This window comes from Pteropus medius, unplaced genomic scaffold (genome assembly GCF_902729225.1).
Source record: "Pteropus medius unplaced genomic scaffold, Ma_sr-lr_union100, whole genome shotgun sequence".
NCBI classification, from domain to species: Eukaryota; Metazoa; Chordata; class Mammalia; order Chiroptera; family Pteropodidae; genus Pteropus; species Pteropus medius.
The window spans coordinates 2,776,869-2,796,432 of record NW_024354500.1 but is presented as its reverse complement, the minus strand read 5'-3'; the positions used below and the strand labels follow the sequence as shown (position 1 = coordinate 2,796,432).

General features: G+C 33.9%; 1 protein-coding gene across 4 annotated transcripts in view; it reads left to right on the top strand.

Moving 5' to 3' along the window:
• FUT9 (fucosyltransferase 9) overlaps positions 1-19,564 on the top strand; it is a 156,017-nt gene that overhangs the window by 125,110 nt on the left and 11,343 nt on the right. Inside the window, exon 1 of one of the 4 annotated variants that reach the window (XM_039853036.1) lies at positions 9,450-9,581. The exons of the other annotated variants lie outside the window; for them this stretch is intronic. The gene's annotated coding sequence lies outside the window, so the exon portion shown is untranslated. Of the gene's footprint in view, positions 1-9,449; positions 9,582-19,564 lie in introns of those variants that run through there. 4 annotated transcript variants of the gene reach the window in all.

Genomic DNA, 19,564 nt, shown 5'->3' with positions numbered 1-19,564 from the left:
AAGCTGGAAACCTGTGGCATCACAGGAGAGTCTACTAGGCTTTGCTACATGTGCAGACACTGGGCAGCAAGGGACAGGCTGAGTGCTAGATAAATTATCACAGAGTCACTGAGGTTGTACCACAGTTGTGCACCCAGCCTGGGAATTAGTCATTGGAGATGCCTTCAGCATGCCCCTTTGAAGGCAGTGCTGTTTTCTGAGGCAAGTAAAGTATAGGACTTAGCTTGTTTTTTTCACCAAATATTCTCGGGACACTTTAGATACTGAAGAACTTTAAGTCTAAGATTCTTTAGTTCTCTTGAGGTAGCTGAGATTTTCAGGGTAGTTTGCTCTGCTACATATCTTTTCAACCTTTCTGGCTCTTCTTTAAGGAGTGTGTGTTGCCCATCCTTTCCTGTAGTTGTATTTGTTAGCAAAGGACAAATACCACGATTTCTGCATCTTTTGCCTATTCCTTATCTCAAGAATTCATTCTCTCTTGGTTCACTAAGGGATTTGGCATTTTGGTCATAACTGGTCACTAAAATATCTCTTTTCTTTTTACTTGGGAAATTGTCCATTGATGGCCCATTGTGAACTTTATTTGGGCCATCCACTCTCCTACATTCCTTAATTATATGCATAATCTCTTGTAAACCACACCCCCTGTGAACTGTTCCCTGACTCTGATGCCACTCTGTATATGTGTAATTATCCAGAAGCTAACACTATATATATATGAGGTATCACCACATATAAAATATTATGATTTGAGCATAAAGACTGTATTTAAGATTGTTCATTATTGTAGGCACAGCTATAGGTGGTTTGGGGTACTTTTAATGACTTGCAAAGACGATTGCCTTTAAAAGTAAAGAGGCATTGCTTCAAAGATTCCCGGGGATGGCATTACTACCATGCCATCACTATTTCCTCTCTCCAAATATGATCCAATGACACTTACCATTAGACAGTGCTAATAATCACAGTTGAATGATGAGTAGTAATGGATACCCTAGTCTGATTTGGTGGAATGTTTAGGTTTTCTGATGATTGAGTACAATGTTTCTCAAACTTTAACGTACATATGAATCAGCTAGGTATTTTGCTAAAAATGAAAATCCTTATTTAGTTAAGTCTGGAGTGTTGCTTGAAATTCCAGATTTCTAACAAGCTCCAAAGAAAAGTAGTTCTGCTGGTCCAGAGATGACATTTTGAGTAGCAAGAGACGAAGGTTTTACTGTTCAATACAGCAGCCACTAACCATAGGTGGCTATCTATGGTGCTATAACCCTTATTGATTTTCTACCTGCTTGTCTATCGATTGTTGAAACAAAGGTGTTCAAGTCTCCAACTATACATGTGGATTGTTTTATTTCTCCTTGCAATTCTATCAGTTATTCCCTCATATATTTTGATGCTTTATTGTTAAATGTATACATGTTAAAGATTGTTATAACTTTTTGGAAATAGACTTATTGGAGAATAGATTACTATATAATGTCATCTTTATCCATGATAATATTTTTAAATGTGAAGTATGCTGTATTAAATTAAGACAGCTACTCCAGACTTCTTTTATTCACTGTTAATATGATTTATCTTACTCCATCCTTCTACTTTTAAACTATATGAGTTTTTGTGTTTAAAGCAGGATTGTTGTAAGCAACATATTATTGAGCCTTATTTTTTAAATTGGTTTATTAAGAACATTCGCATTTGAAGTGATTATTGATATAATAGGATCAATATCTACCATGTTTTCATTGTGGTTGTTCTTATTTCTCTTCTCTTTTTTTGCTTTCTGTGATTTTAATTGAGCATTTTATGTGATTTTATTTTCTCTTTTCTTAGTGTATCAATTATACCATAAAAAAAATTAGCAACCGTCCTAGAGTTTGCAATTTACATTTTTAATTAATCTAAAATTATTTGACATTCAAATAACACTATATCACTTTCTGTGTACTGAAGAGCACTTAAAAGAGCATTACCAATTCTTCCCTTCCATCATGACCCAGTTGTCATTAATTTCACTTATCCATATACTAAAATCACCCAATACATTGTTACTTTAAATGTTTATTTTTTCACTTAAGAATAAGAAAAATAAAAATTTTATTTTACCTTCATTTATTCTTCCTCTGGCACTTTTCCTTCTCTTATGTAAATATGAGTTTCCAATATATCATATTCTTTAACCTTGAAAACATTCTTTTCACATTTCTTGGAGGGCAGGTTTTCTGGCAAAGAATTCCGTGTGTTTTTGTTTGAGAAAGTCTTTATTTTTCCATTACTTTAATAAATATTTTTTTCAGAATTTAGAGCTCTAGGATGGGGGAGTTTCTTTTTTTCAATGGTAAGTGTTTTATTCCATTTTCTTCATGCATGCATAACTTCTGATGAAAAGTCTACTATAATTATTATCTTTTGTTATTATAGGTATGATATTTTTTACCTCCTCTGGCTTCTTTCAAGATTTTTATCTCTGTCTTTGGTTTTCTATAGTTTAAAAACTATATGCCCAGGTGTAAAATTGTTGTTATTTATCCTACATGGTGTTCACTGAAATTCCAAACTCTGTGGTTTGGTTTCTATTATTAATTTTGGAAAATTCTTGACCATTGTTATTTTAAATATATCTTCTGCTCTATTTTCTCTTACTTCTTCATATGGTAGTCTAATTGTGTGTAGGTCACTCCTTTTTAAGATTGTCTTACAGTACTTGGATGTTCTGTCTTGGTTATTTTCATTATTGTTTCCCTTTGTATTTCAATTTGAGAAGTTTCTGTTGACAAATCTTTCAACTCACTGATTCTTTCCTTGGTCATGTCCATCAAAAGCACCTATAATAAAGCAAGGGAAGCAAGATTAGGTAGAGGAAGAAGGGGATCTGCTGTGCAGCCACTCCAGGGGGCTCATACGATCATAGGGAATTCTGGATATGGGATGGTCCTTCAAAGAGAGCACGTATTGAGGGAAGGGGGGCAGGCCTTAGTACTCTCACTTTGACAAAACAGTGAATCTAGAAACAAGTTTAGAAGAGGCACTCAGCTGTGGAGGGACTCAATTGTGAGTCAACAATAGCCAACAGTCCCTGCAATTAGGAAAGTGTGTGCCAATGTCCTAAAGGAGGAAGCTGAGCAGTGCTCCTCAGTGTCCAATATAGTGATCGACCAAGTAGTGAAAAACTGATCTGCTGGTGTGCAACTTAGTATTGCCTATGGAAATTTTGATGACTGTGTAGCAAATACTTTAAATTAAGCTGTACTTATAGTTTCAGTTGCATTTTAAATTCACCCTCATTAAATAAAATAATGTCATTATCATGGAGGATAGAGTTATTTGAGAATTCAGTGAAATAGTGTAAAAAAAAAAAAGGTACTCAGCATAGATATAAGCACGTAGTAAGAACTCAATAAAAGCCAACTAAGTTAAATAAATGAAACAAAATCATAATTCTTAGAAAGTCATAGTTTCTTTTTTATTATTGCTGAGAGGGGAAGGGAGAGAGAGAGAGAGACTGGGTTTGTTTTGTTGTTGCTTGTGTGTTGTCTTTTTTTTTTTCTATTAAAGATTAGAATTAGACTTTTATCTCTCAGGAAACTTTATTATCATAGCACGCAATAATTTTAAAGTTAAACTGTTTATTCCTCTCTTTAGATTACAAATTGAAGAACGATTCTAAAAACTTTTTTTACATGTTCAAATCTCTTTTTTAAATAATATTGGCCCTTTTAGTTCTTTTTTTTATTCAGTTAACATTGGTTAAGAACATTATACAAACTACCTGAAATTTGTAATCTAATATTTGTATCCACTATTGCATGCTCAGCATCAAATGTCTGGTTTCCTTCTGTTACCATATATTTGACCCTTTTACTCAATTCACCCTGTTCCCACACCCTCTGGTAACTACCATTCTATTGTCTTTTTCTATGAGTTTATTTTTGTTGCTTTTTTGTTTTATATTCCACATAGGAGTGAAATCTTATGGGTTTTTGTCCTTTTTCATCTGATTTTTTCACTTAGCATAGTATCTTCAAGGTCCATCTATGTTGTCAGAAATGGGAATATTTCATCTTTTCTTATGGCTGAGTAAGTTGTAGTATATATGTATACATATATATATAATGAAATACTACTCAACTCGCTTTTTTAATGCTGTTTATCAAATTTTTCTCCTTTGCTCTTAAAAATTATTTGATTTTGACTTGTTTGGGGAAATTCAAATCAACATTTTTTATTGTGTTGAGAAAAAGAAATTAATTTCTTACAGTATAGATGAGTGAGGGATTACTTTCTTTCTATCAGCCAAATAAATTTGGAATAAAGTTGAGTGATTTTTTTCCATTAGCTTGTGAAAAGGCTATTTATTTCCAATGTAATTAGAAAACAGGTAATTCTAACTTAATGAAATAAAACCAACCCTGAAAACAAATAGGACTCATTTGCAGTTCCAGCTAAATTAGATATTGAAAAATGCTTTCATTCTGATGTTTCATTCATAACTGTCTAATGAAATTACAAATATAATATTTCAAAGAACAAGGGTGAAAACTTTGATCAGAGAAGGAAATGTATGTGTATAGATAGCATCTTGAGAAGCTCAAACTCACTTTGCCATTTTAAGCGTTCTCTTATTTATAAGTCAATGATGTTAAATGATGCATGAAAATTGAGTTTCTACCTGAATTTCATGAAAATGCTAAGTTTCACAGGAATTGAGTATAAGTAGTTTAAAATGTGCACAGTAGGTCAAATTGATATTGCAATCCATGAGAGCAGAAACCCAAGATTGCCTCTGGCAGCTGTTTAAAATAGGTTATAAATAAGATTTAACGTTAACAGCAGGGATTTATACTAACCATAAACAGAAAACAACCCACATCAATACATTAGGGACATGGACTACATTATATCAAAATTAAACTGTCCTTTTTTTTTCTTTGAAAAAGAACAACCAGTTAAAACCAGTTAAAATAGAACAATTTTTTTTCATATACATGCATGCATACATAAACACACATACACATACATAAATACTTTTGAATAGGAATAAAATAAGAAAATATTATTACTGTCACGTAGAATCATTGCCTTATAGATTGAAAATAATGGTTTTCCCGTAGTTTCTGTAGTAAGTTAATAGAAGTCCATAAAGTATGTAATAATCACAAAGAACTACTATCCTGGGATTAGAAGGAAATATATTTTTCTAGCTCTCCATACAGACAACATATTTAAAACCCTGGAGAATGGGGCATTTGGGGATAGTGATACAAGTCAAGTAAAAACTTGAAAAAACAAAAAAAAAAAGCCAGGTTTTTATAAAACTCTCTCAATTTCTCTAATCACTCAGCCTTGATTTAGAACATAAATTAATTAACAGTCTACTGTTTTGGGTTCCTCCTTTATTCCTTTTTTTTTTTCTCCTAAATCCCCACTTCTTTAGCTTCAGTCTTGAAAGCAAGGCCTGAGACTTGATTGCTAGAAATTTTGAGGAGCCTGTGATCCTGAGAAATACGAACACAAAACAAGACAAATGAAAAAGGAAAGGTACAAAAGTATTACCAAGTTGGCCACCAAACAGGTGACTGACACTCAAACCCATGGCATATTCTGAGGAGCCTCACAAAATATGTCAGAGCCATCTGACTGGGGGATAAAAGACAAAAGCATTTTTTTAAATCAGTTCCCACCCTTGTTTAGACAAGGCTGATCCTTAGATATTAACAGCCCAGCACTTCTGAATGCTCTGCAGGGTCCCAAGAATGTCCCACACTCAGTGTGTCACAAAAATAAAGCAGTTGGTGCTTGGTACATGACCCAAAGAAAGGCACCTTCGGATTACAACTGCCACAGCTGGTGGAGGGCTGGCTGGAGATGGTCGCCTCCCAGAAGCTGAGATCAGAGTGCCAGGTGGGGTCCAGAGCATGGTAAGGTGGGCATAAGAGCGGTCTGAGACGCCCATCTTCTTCCTCATGCAGTCTAGATTCTTTTAAGCTCCCCTTGTAGTGTTTCTAGACACCTCATTCTTGTTGCCATTCTCTACTTCTCAAGATGACTTTGTCTCAGATGTATTATTTTTACAGAGCCTGGTAAAAATAAAAGAGACATTTTTAACCGCAATATTTTAAAGTTCTCAACAGCAGGGTTAAAGAGGGCCCATGAAGCAAAATTTTGAATCCCCTGATTCGAGAGCTCCCATCAATTCAAGAAATGCTCATTCTTGGTTTTTCCCCATTCATCCCAAATTAGGCAAGTGACCTGAAATACCATCCTGAGATCCTGTCCTGAAACACGTAGCAAAATATTTTTTTCTAATACTTAAGAACATTTTTGGTTGACTCTCATTTTCAATTCTAAAGGTAGAAAATATTTCCTCTTATCATCAACCTGAGCTACCCGGAATGAAAGATTTCCTTTAACTTTTTTCTTGGAGACACTGTCATTTATGCCATATGCATTTATACATGTGTGTGTGTGTGTGTGTGTGTGTGTGCGTGCGTGAAAATGTTTGTTTGTGATTGTGTATGCATCTGAATACAATTTTAAGCAATTATTTGGTCTCTGTATTTGGAAAATAACACTACATTACTGAGACATGTTCAGCTTATTAAGTACACAATACCTGTAACATTTTGCCCCCTTTTTTGAAGATTAGAGTCTGAACAGTGTGCTTTTCTGCACCATAGTACCAATTAGAGATTGCTGCCAAAAGTCAAGACAAGAAAAAAAGGAACCTTATTACTGAAAAAAAAAGAAAAAGAACAATCATTGAAAGTTTAAGACTGAGAACTGACAACAGCTAAGAAACAGATTTAAATCATTAAACCAGGGATAAAGTTTCTAGGATACATTTGTTAATGTACCTGATGTGAACAGTTTCAAATAATTTATTCTTATTTAACATACATTTGCTTTTATTAGCTTTTACCAAGGTGCTGCTGGTATTACCCTCAGAGGCATTCTTTTCTTTCCACAAAACCTGTTTTAGAGGTAGAAAATCTAATGAGTAAGCTATAATTTCAGGGTCAAATGTCAAATGCTGGTAGAACTTCACCAAGCCTCAAAATTCTTATTTTGTCAATATCATTTGTCCAAAAGGATTATCACTCTTCAGGATAAAATAAAGAGACACAATTCTCATTCTTGAAGTATTAACTGTATACTCTGAGGACATAAGAGAGCCATTTACAAACATTTACATAATATGTAATTAAGTGTGAAGTTTCCCAGTATCATTGAAATATTAAAACATTATTAAGAGGAAAAATTTTTTAAGTCTGGAGTCAAAATAGATGATGTTTTGGATTTGAAAGAAAACTTATTGGAAATGAGAGGTTTGAATTTGGACTAGTGGAGAGGGATAGGAAATGCATTCTTGTAGGGAGTAATACATGAATAGTTCCACGAGACACATAGCAGTCTGTTCAGTCATATTGGCATTTTTCTATTTTCTTTAATTCCTTTCCATTGCTTTTTCTCCAGATTACTGAGGGCTGGCTCCCATTTGTCATTTAAGTCTCCCTTAAATATCCTTTATCATCTAATTTGTGTAGACACTAGTCATTCTCTAGTACTATATTTTATTTTCTTCAAATAACTTGCCTTAACTGACATTGTCTTCTTTATCTGCCATCCCCCACTAAAATGTTAGCTGCATGAGAGAAAAGAACTTGTCTATCTTCTTTACCTACTATATCAAGAGCAACTTGAATGGTGCTCAACATGAAGTTGATAACAAATCATATTTACTGAATGAATTGATGAATGTACATAAAACCACATGACCTTACTTCTTTCTTGGTGGGAAGTAGGACTTGAGCATGTCTTTTTTTCAATGTCTTTATGTTCACTAGTGGTTTCCTTGACTATGTTCTTGCTTCATTTAAAGTCTATTCAATAAAAGCAAAAGAAAAAATTGTGACTATTTTAAGAGACAATATTCTTGCATCTGTCTTATAAAGGTATGAATCTGGTAAGATGAAACACCTGGTCTTTTATATTTATAATATGATAATTAACATATATTATGGACATTTTAAAAAATCCTACAGATTTTCTTTTGTTTTCTCTAATACTCTATGTTTCATGAGATCTAAAAGTTTTTAAATAACTATGATGCCACATTGTTGCCATTAAAAATTTCTTTTAAGACCATTTGCATAACAAAGTAGTTAATAATTTGTTTGGTGTTGGTTGTTGTTCAGTTTTTCTAAAGAGAAATCTGGAATTTTATTATGTGATTCAAAACTAAGAGAAACACAAGAAATGTTTATTAGAACCTCTAAAATAAGTAATTTTCCTCACTGATTGAGACAGGAAATATGGAATTCTATGGCCCAGTAATTCTTTCACTTGCTTTTGAAGTCACAGGCCACTACTCGCACCCCCTTAAAGATACAAAAACATTAAAGATTGAAGTAAAAGAGCTGTGATTGAATATAATTCACTACTCCATGAAACAATTCAAATTAATGTCCTAACAATCACAGTTTTGTATTTAAAGAGCACACATTATTATGAAAAGATGTTAAGGAACCTTGGATTACTAATAAAGAAAGGATAGCTGAGGACCGTTAACTGTTTTTAAGAATATAAAAAGCTCTGTAAAAAGGTCGACCAACTATTTTCCATCTACATGGAGACAGGACCAAATTAAATATTTGCAAATTACAACAAAAAAAAAGATGTAAATTATACCTAAAAGGCTTTTTCACTGGAGAAGCCCATTGACATAGAACAGTTATCCTCTACTAGTTAAGTATTGAATATTTGGAGGCATAGGTTAAACAAGATAGTATTTTCTAGGTTTTTTTCTCCTGTCAAGAAACAGACACAAGTCTCCTCAAATAAAAGAGGCTGACAACTACCACAATAACAAGATACACATACACTTTATAATTCTATTTTCCCCTTTGACCATAACATTTTATTTGGAACCCAGAAAAAAAAATGATAAGGTGAACACAGGAAGTATGACTAGGTTAAAGAGGTTGAAGAAGATGGAAATAAATGGGGAAGATAAGATGAATTCATAGAAAGTGACCTGTGAATAAAGAAAACCAAGACTTCTATGTGGACTAGGACTGAAGTCCTGGACAAATTATCTATAGAACACCCCAAACAAAAGCTCCTTGAAATTAGATGCAAGTCATTTCATATGTGTTGTTTTTTCTTTTCCCTTTTTTATTTCTTTGTTTCTTTCTTTTTTAATTATGAGAAACGTTTATTCCAATGGTATTGTTGACTCCAAAATGTTTCAGGCTCTTACTCTAAACATTGCCCTGGACTAATTAATTGTGTTGCTATGGAAATCATGACTATCTTAACGTTAGGAGTTAGCTGCTGGATTGCAGGACTTCCTTCTTAAAGTTGGAGTGAAAAAGAAATGTCTCAATAAAGAGTCAAGACTATTGCAGTGACTATTTAAAGCTAAAGGAATGCCCTTTTGGCTCCAACTTCCCTGAGGCTATAGTTTAGGAGATAAATCTTGAAGCTCTTCAAAACGAAAGAACCAGTGTGTCTCTGAGGCCATGGCTTCTTCGCCTTCTCGGCTATTATTCTCAGCTCTGCCTCTAATGAATAAAGTCAAGGTACTGTGTCTTTTTTTCTTCTTTGCTCCACTCCCACCTATCTCAACTAAATGTGTCCCTAATAATACATTGTCTGCTAAGAATTATATAGAAATATGGTCACTTTGAAAGAAGCAGAGAAAATTAGTATATATTCAGTCATCAGTATTGTACCTACTCTGTAGCTAGCAGTGAGTTATTTATGTATAGATATCATGGTCGCCTAGTTTAATGTAGATTTAACTAGCAATAAAGAGATAATGTAGAGTTTGATGCTTAAAACTATTCTAGCTTTCCCCCTGAGCCATCGAATATCAGTAAAAATAAATAAATAAATAGATAGATAGATAGATAGATAGATAGATAGATAGATAGATAGATAAATGCACATCAACGTTTTAAAATAAGTTCTACCTGATGCCTTAAATCAGGGGTTGCAAACTTTTTCTGTACAAGACTAGATAGTAAATATTTTAGCCTCTATGGGTTGTGCAGTCTCTCTTGCAACTACTCAATTCTATCATTGTAACACAAAAGCTGCCACAGACAATACATTAGTGAATGGTGTGGCTATTTTCCAGTAAAAATTTTATTTACGAAAACAGGTAATGGCTAGATTTGACCACCAGGAACATAGTTTACCAACCCCTGATTGAAACAGTTGGAATTGTCTTTATTCTCTCAGATATGCTCTCCTGACTCCTTTCTCCAAACCCCAGATAAAGCCCAAAAGAAAGAGGAGAAGCATTTCCTGTCTGATAGCTTTCAGTCTCAGGGCCGTACTTCTTGCCTACCTGTTTCTGGCTTGCTCTACTGGTTTAAGTTTGAGGCTAAGTGTGATCTGCAACTTCCCAATAAGGACACTCAGTGGAGCTGTCTGGCTGCCATGTATTACCCTCAGTTTCTCTGGTGCTATGACCTTTCAAGGGACTGGCTGTGTGTGCCACTCAGTGTCAGGCCAGGCAGTCAGTGTTGCTGGAACAAAAGGAGTCCGTCTGCCTGTGAGCGTCGGAATCAAAGAAAAGATACATGCAGGTTTTGCAGCAAAGAAAGTTAAAATCTAGTTTAGACAGTTGCAAGTGCCAGAGATAGATGTGAGCTAATGCTCTCAACAACCTGTCCCTCCTCTTCTCAGGTGTCTCAGGAGTACAGATTACATAGGGAAAAATCAATCATGGAAACTAAGGGAGTTAGTTGGGGGTGTGGGTGCTACTGATTGGACGATTGGATGGGGCTGGGGTAATTGATCATTGTGTCCGTTTCTGGAATCAGCCTGGCGCCATCCTGACTGGTCCCATGGCTGGTGTGGTCCTTCTGCGTGGATGGTCCTGGGGCTCAAACATATCTAAGACTGAGATGTTATCCTTAGTGTGACCAAAACTTATTGTCCTCATGACTGTAGCCCTGAGAGGCTCAATAAATCTTATGTCCTAAGGCTTAATGATTAAAGGAACAGGCCTACGGAAGTAAAGGGAGAGAGGGTGGAAAAAGCAAGTGAGTCACAGTGCCATTATATGGGCAAGACCAGCTCGATCAATTTTGATCATTGTGTTTGGTTCCGGAATCAGCCTGGCGCCATCCAGTCTGGTCCCGTGGCCCATGGGATTGTTCTGCCTTGATGAGCCTGGAGTTGAAACACATTTAATCTAAGATGTTATCTTTAGTGTAACCGAAACTTACTATCTTCATGATTATAGACCTGAGGCTTGATAAATCTTATGTCCTAAGGCTTAATGATTAAAGGAGCAGGCATGCAGAGGTAAAGGGAAAGAGGGTTGGAAAAAGCGAGTGAGTCACAGTGCCATTATCTGGGCAAAACTAGATTGAATCAGAAAAAAATACCTGCATTAAGGAGATGAAATAACTTGAAACCTATTTAATTTTATTAACCAATGTCATCCCAATGATTTTAATAACAAAAAAATGAAATGAATGTCTATGTGCAGTTAGATTTCCAGGTTTGCAGAGCTGAATCACGGCATTCCCCTCAGGCAACCTGCCCAGCCACATCTACATCCCACCCATACCGTATGTGAAAAAGGGCAGCCTGGGAAAGCTGTACCTTAAGATCTCAGGTGTTTGACTACACTGGCCAAGTAGACTTTGAGGGCTTCTATGATTTTTAAGAGGCCTCCTTGCTTTCTTCTGTTTTTAAGAGTACCCTTAATTATCTGACCTCACCCCGCCTTAGACCAAAGCCCAGAGAGCTTCCCTCAACCTTAGACGTTGCTATGTGAAAAAAGGAATAAAGGTATTTGAGCTTGCATCTTGCACTACATGTCAGAAACTGAAAACTATATTCTCCTTTCACTTTTTATTTCTTCTTGAATAAATCCTAATTTACCCAGCCCACCTCTATGATAGATTAGATAGACAGACCACTAGGACACAGGTCATGCACTGAGAAAGTTCAAAAAGGAAAATGTGTACATGGTTTCAGACTATTACTCTGTTATGTGTTACACCCACCCTTCTAGGGTAGGGGTTGGTATTCAGGTTTGGAATAGAAGCCAAAATCTATGATTGGAAGTTCCTGTTGTGTCACTAAATATGTAATATTAGTAATAATTTAACTGAAGTATCTATTTCATAATTCTTTCAAGCTATTAAATCAGATTATATGATCACAAAAACACCTCTCAGCTAAAAAATGATCTTAATTAGTTTCTATTATCACCAACACAAATGCTCAAAAACCTCTTCATCTTTAGTCAATATAAGACTTGCAAATATTTCCATTGTCAACCACCTGACAATCATTAATTAAGGAACTCTAACTCTAAGCTTTGAATAATGCCATCATTTTTAGAAATAATTACTAATGAATCTCAGTTCTTCATTTGATTGACTATTTAACTGAAATATAAATGAAAGCAATATGAACTATAATACCTAAGGGTCTCCTAGCCCTTTCAGTATATTAATCATTTAATATAATAAACACAATTAAAATGCATCAATATCCCTTCTCACTGCTGCATGTGAGTAGGCTTTTGAACTATACCTATGTTTGCTTCACATCAGTCTCTACTGTTAGTAATTCATAAAATCACATGGTGAAAAAAATACTATATTCTTTTGCTTTAAGGATCTTACTTATATTTAGATTTCACACAGTTGCCATCTACAAACAAACAACCAAAAAGTTTTTCACTTTCCCTAGCTTTGGGATTTTTAAAGGATTTGGGTTTTACTTCATAACACAAGACTCAGAAACCTCTCTTAAAGCATTTGAAATTTCTAGATATTGGGAGTTTGAATATTGTCACTCCATATTGCATTTGACCATAGAAAATTTTTCCTTCTCCATCCCAACAAAGAGAGAAAGAAAGAAATGAGGTCAGAATGTTTTTTTAAACTTTCATTCATACATTTCTTTATTCATCTACTCAATTAGTAGATATTTATTGCTTCCTGTGTACCAAAAACTGCTAGATAGCTAGAATAGAAAGTCAAAATGAGTTTGGTTCATTCCTCCATGGAGCTTGGGGTCTAAATGGGATAGAATACAGGCAAATTAACTATGTCTCATTGTAATGCAAGGGCATATGAAAGAGATGCATAGCAGCTATGGGAGGGAGCACAGAAGAAGAAATTCTTAAGATAAAATTTTTTAATATTATGTGTTATTCATTGGTATTTGTATATTACCTTACCATTTTTTTTTTTATTTATGAGTACTTTAAGGGGGCTTACTTGAATTCATTGTAATGTCTATTTATAACACTATTTATGACACTATTTATTCCTGTCACATAAACACAGGAACTTAAAAATATTTAATGAGCATTTGTTATTTGGAAAACTTTGGGTCAGTTAGTTTGCCATCTGTGAGGAAAAAAAATGGAATTTCAGTATACAAGAATAATGAAAATTAAAATGAATGAAAAATCACTATTCCAAAAGAGAACACCTGGAAAATATGTTTTCAGAAACTGAAGGTCAAGGAGGGGCAAAGCACATCAGAGAAAATGAGTTTCTTAATCTTATAGAGCCAGATTTGCCTAATGAGAATATAGCTTATGACAAAATAATTGTCTAGTAATTACTCTAAAAGATGAAACAAAATCAAAATTAAAATAGAGCAAATTGCCTTTTGTATTGTGGCCAATGACAAGTAGTGTACCTTCACACTGCAAAATACTACTTTCTTTCTGTGAGAGGTGACAGATTGCTTGGAGGTTAAGTGACTAGGTTACCCCATGTAAAACCTCCTGCAACCCTGTCCCTTAGCAGAGGTACAAAGTTTATTATTGCTACTGTTATGCGTGGCAATTTCATATTCAGTAATTAAAAATATGTTAAGCCATGCACATGTATGTGTAGCAAATATTACAGTTTATAACTACTGAGTGCTTGCTCTATGCCAGAGACCATTCTGGGTAATTTATATGTATCAATTTATTTTACATGCACAAATCTAGCACATAAGTGTTCTTATCATTCTTTATATAAATAACTGAGACATGGAGAGGTTGAGGATGTTGCCTGAAAATTTCGCATAAAGCCAGAGGCAGATCCTGGATAGAAAATCAGGCACGTTAGGTCCAGAGCAGGTGTTCTCAGTGACAGAACAATGTTCCATGTGTCCTACATAGTCCAGAAGTCAGAGAATTTTATTTTATTTTATTTTTTTACATTTTTTTAAGAACACGATCTAGCACTTATTTCACATAGCATAAAAGTAAAAACAAGTTTGAGTCATAGATGAACCCATAATGAGTGAAGCAGTTGTTACCCTTTTATCTACTATGTCTAGATACTTTTAAAATTAGAAAGAGACAAGTAGATGACACTGAGACAACCTACTGGGCTCAGGCACCTAAGGGAAGACATTCAGGATGTGTTTCTCTGCTTTCCACGATCCGGTAAAAAAGATTTTTTTAGTGCACCTAAAGATAATAAGCCACATTAACATATACATGTAAGAAATTGAATGTCATGTTAATTCATTCAGAAAGGAGAATATGACTTTTTGTTTATTTTATTCATGTAGAAATATTTATTGAACAGTATCATAAAGTAAATTCTATGAGAGACATTTGTAATATCAGGGTGTAGAAATGCAGAACACTTTGATAAGGAGGTATGTTAGTTAGCTAGGGCTGTCATATTAGAGTACTACCGACTGTATGGCTTAAACAATAGAAATGTATTATCTCACAATTCTGGAGTCTAGAAGTTCAAGATGAAGATGTCAGTAGGGTTGGTGTCCCATGAGACCTCTCACCTTGAGTAGCAGATGACAACCTTCTCACATGAAAGAGTGAAAGCTCTCTGACGTCTTTTATAAAGATCCTAATCCTATTATTAGGACCCCGCCCTTATAACTTCATTTAATCTTAATTACTTCCTTAGAAACCCCATCTCCAAATACAGCCCGGAGGCAGGGCGGATGGTTAAGGTTTCAACGTCAATTGTTTTCGGAGGACATAAACATTCAGTCCAGAACAGGAGGTAATGATGCATGAATAAATAAAAAAAAATTAGACCCAAGGAAAGTGACAAAAGAACAAAATCATGAGGATTTTGTTGTTGCCTCACTGTTGTTATTTTTTTTAAGTATTATATTTAGCAAGATAATATATTTGAAAATCTTGATGCCATGGACAATTCGAGAAAAATGCAAACGATCAAAATTAATTCAGGTAATAGAAAAAAAGTACTTGGAAATGTTATCAAAGAACTAAAAAAGAGTGGGATCAGTATTAGTTTCAAACTCTCAAGAAAAGATAATCCTCATGCTGTAAAACCTTCTCCATAGAACTACTTGATGTATAAAATATGTATTAATAACAACAGATAGCGCTTATTTTGCACTTAAAATTTTTTTAGGAACAGTGTTATGCATGTATTAGTTCATCTAGCCCATTATGTAGATAGTCAAGCCTCAATACTAAAATTTAAGTAAAAGGGCCCCATAACAAAAAAACACATAGTCACTTCTGAGTATGTATGTAAAAATACCTAAATAAAATCACTAATTTGTACAGAAGAATGGCGTTTTTTCAATAATTTAAGGAAGATTTAAATAATAAAATGACACATTAAAGACCTGATGAGAAAAACCACAGGATATTCTTAGTAGAATAAGCATCTAATGAAAATAAATGAAAAAATAGACTCGGTAATAGATTAAAAGGTGGAATAGTAAGCAACTTCCTTAACATGAAAACAGTCTCTCTATTTTACAAATAAAAATATGCCAAAGATGCTAACTACCATTTTTATTATTTAACATTATTCCAAAAATTCTAAGCCATTAAAAGTGTATTTTATGTATTGAGAACTAAAAAACATATATAACTTACATAGGATATGCATATATATCCTAAAGACTCAATCAACCCAACACAAAATTCTTAAAATTAATAATTCTGTAGTATACCAATGAAATATAAAAATGCAAAAGCATCAGTTTTGCTCTATTTTAGAAATAATCAGAAGTTATGAGGAGGAAAAAAGATACTCTACAAAACAGCAGCAAGGACAACAAAAACATGAAATGCCTCAGAAAAAAATAAATATTCTATACATAAGACATCACCAACCTTTACTTTGGAATATGAACAAATTTAAAAGAACAATGTAGTATGTTTTCATTGAGAACAAATACTTTTGGTATGTCATTATTTTCAAATAATTTTAATAGACATGAAATATTTCTTCAAAATATTAACCTGATTATTTTCTTTTCAATATTGGCTTGATAAAAATAATTATAATGTTATCTGAAATAATAGGTTATATACAATCGAAGAAAACAATTATGAAGGGAAAAATTAATATAAACAATTTAAAACATGTTATAACACTATAATCAACAGCTAGATCAATGGGATAGAATAGATATCCTTGAAATAAACTCATACATACACCCAAAATTGTGTGATATATAAAGTATCATAAAACTATGTACAAAGGAAAGATTATGAAATAAATATTGCTAGGATGAATTGGCTACATATTTAAAAATATATTAAGTTGTTCTTTATAAAAATATGAAAATAATTTTAAAGAATTTGAAAGTCTAATATAAAACCAATTAAAATTAAACCCTAGAATAGCATATTGATTTGACTGATTGTTAGTTGTGAAATGCTTTCTGAGTATAAACACAAAGGGAAACAATGGGGGGAAAAGATATATACTTTTGAATACTCAAAATGCTAAAACAAAATCAAAAGACAATTTATAAAAAAACTTTGAAATAAACATATCGAAGAGAAATTATCATTAATAAGTATAATCTGATAAAAAAATTTCTTCAATTTAGTAAATTAAATTGTAAAAGCAATTTAGAAAATAGACAAATAGGCAGTCCATATACAAATAAATATGAATAGCCAACAAGTACAAACTTTCTTTACTAGTTATCAAATAAAGTAAATAAAGCAAAAACTCAAATTATATATTTTTTATCAAATTCAAAAGAAGCCATATAACTTAAAAGATAATACTCAGTTTGTCTAGATTCTTATAAAAAGAGTTCTTTCCTTTTTTAAGAAAAGATGAGTTCTTAACTTTTTTAAAAGGATATATAGCCTTGAAACTGTTCGAACTCTTTTATCTAATTTTCCCCTTTTTCTACATCAATCCTGAGGAGTTAATCAGAAATTGTCGTATGAGACTCACTTCAATTAGAGATTGTGCCAGTATCACTTTATCAATATTTTAATAATTCAATCAGTCAAGAGTCAGGGAGCAGTCTGATACATCCTACTTGTCTCCACAAGTCCTCCTTTATTCATTATACATAGTGTCTGGCCCAGAATTACAAAAGCCCCTATGTCGCCTCACATAGTGGGGAGCATTTAAGTTATAAAACATTTCTATTTTATGCTTAAGAGAGTTGTGTGGCTTATGTGACATTCTCTAGGGAGCCAGGCCGCATAAAACCACCCAAACTAGGTTTGTTTACAATCAGCCATCCTAAACTAAAAACGTGTTCTTCAAAGTATTTCATAGATAAGAATTCTTTCTTCTGGCAGATATTATTAGTCTGTTGGTCTGTGGTCAAGTTATTATGTTTATAAGACCAGGTCACCTACTTTCTGCCCTCCCACTCCCCAGAAGCATATTCCTGGTAATCAGGAGGGGTCACAGACTAGCTGCTTTAATGCCTTCCTCCCCAACATTACTTTTACAGTAAAACTTTTCTGAAAGATAAAAAAATGAAAGAAAAAAAGAGACCACTCAAGTCATGGTGTTTACTATGAAGTGGAGAAAAGCAAGACCAATACCAGTTATAACAATTCATTATAGGAATCCAAGAAATAGGTGATACAAGCCTAAACAATGAAGTGACTGATGATAAAAGGAAAGAGGGAGTGAGATTTAATAAATGCTACAGCATTTTCATTGACTAAATGCAGTGATTGACTAGATGTTGAGTTAAGGGAGTAGAGGGAATAAATAATGATTTCCAGATGGAAGCTTGGAAAGATAGATGGATAATATGGCTATTTGCAGAGAGAAGGAGAACAGAGGGGAGCAATATTTGGGAAGGTTAATAGAAGATAAGAGAACTGATTATATTTAAATTCTAATAGAAAGCAACAATTAGAGACATAGAAATTGAAGATATAGAAAAACACAGGGAGAATAAATGGAATGAGGTCACTTTATTCATTTAGATTCCAGAATTATGCGGGGGATCAGCCTTTGATAGGAAGACAGTCATTTTTCCACTGTGGTGGGAGGGAAGTAAACAAGCATGTTCTCTTTTGCTCTAGTCTCTTTTGATGGCCTCCATTTTCTCTATCATAGTCACCAAATAGGCACTTTCTTTTGAGTATTCAACTACTTGATAAACTAAATATTTCAAAGATTATTTATTAGAAGTGAAATCAGAATGAGAATGTTAGATGACCCTTGAGGATGGGTCATTCAGGTTATCAAGAAAGATGCCAGTAGGGCCAGATTAATTAATACAATAGAAGTCCTCCAATCCATGGACTAGAGTATTCATATCTCTAAGATTAAGGGTTTTTTACTTCTGGGATGTTTTTACTCTCATTCTTGGATTTTTTACTTCTCAATTCCCCCTTTCCACTTTTCTTCTCATATCTTCTGTTAAGTATGTTAATCAGTTCATTTTCAGATTATTCAGTTGCAAGCTAATTAAACTTGTTTCTTTTCTGTAGTCTCTTTAGTCACACTTTTATCATATTGTCTCTTAGGCTATTGACTTCCTTGTGGCTCATCCTTTCTATTTTAGTTCTTACTGGCCTATTCTCTTATTATAGATTTAACTTAAAGTTTCAGAAGCTCCTCATTAACTACAGTGATGTGTTTTTATTTAATCCTAGTAAAACTGATGCTAATTAGTTTCACTTGAGTTCAAAAGATGATCAGCCTGCAAAATTTGGTCTGATCCAGAAACTGTTGTCATGGCAATGCCCCATCTAATATAGTGTTTACCGCTATAGATAGATAGTCTCTGTTTTCTTCCTGCAGCCTTCTTCGTTGTACCTGTTAACATCTTTTGATATGCATGATGGTGTTTTATTTCTTTTTTTATTTTTATTTATGTATTTGTTACTGAAAGAGCAAGAACTTCATATTGAGAAAAAAGATATAGAAAAGAGCTAAAGAAGATAGAGCAGGTTATTTCCTGCGAATTCACTCCCTTGCCCTTAAAAAGGATTGAAGCCTTTACTCTTAGCAGACAGACCTCAGAAATTAAAGAAATGTTCTGGGAGAGATGAGGGATGGGAGTGTCTCAGCTGGATTTGGGATTCTAGGCCCACACATTCGCTGGGTAGGAGCAGAAGTGAGGCTGCATCAAATGGATTCTCAGACTAGTGGTAGCCAAAGGATGAAGAAGACAAAGAGTGAATAGGGACTGCTACTGCCAGATAGGTCTGGGGTCCATATAAAACTCCCAGCATCTTTTACAGAAACAATCGAAGGACAGCTTGAAGAAGAGAAGTTCAAACTCATAATGTGGTCATTAAAAGCATATGACTTTATACGGTAGTCTGATGAGATTCAGGAAATTT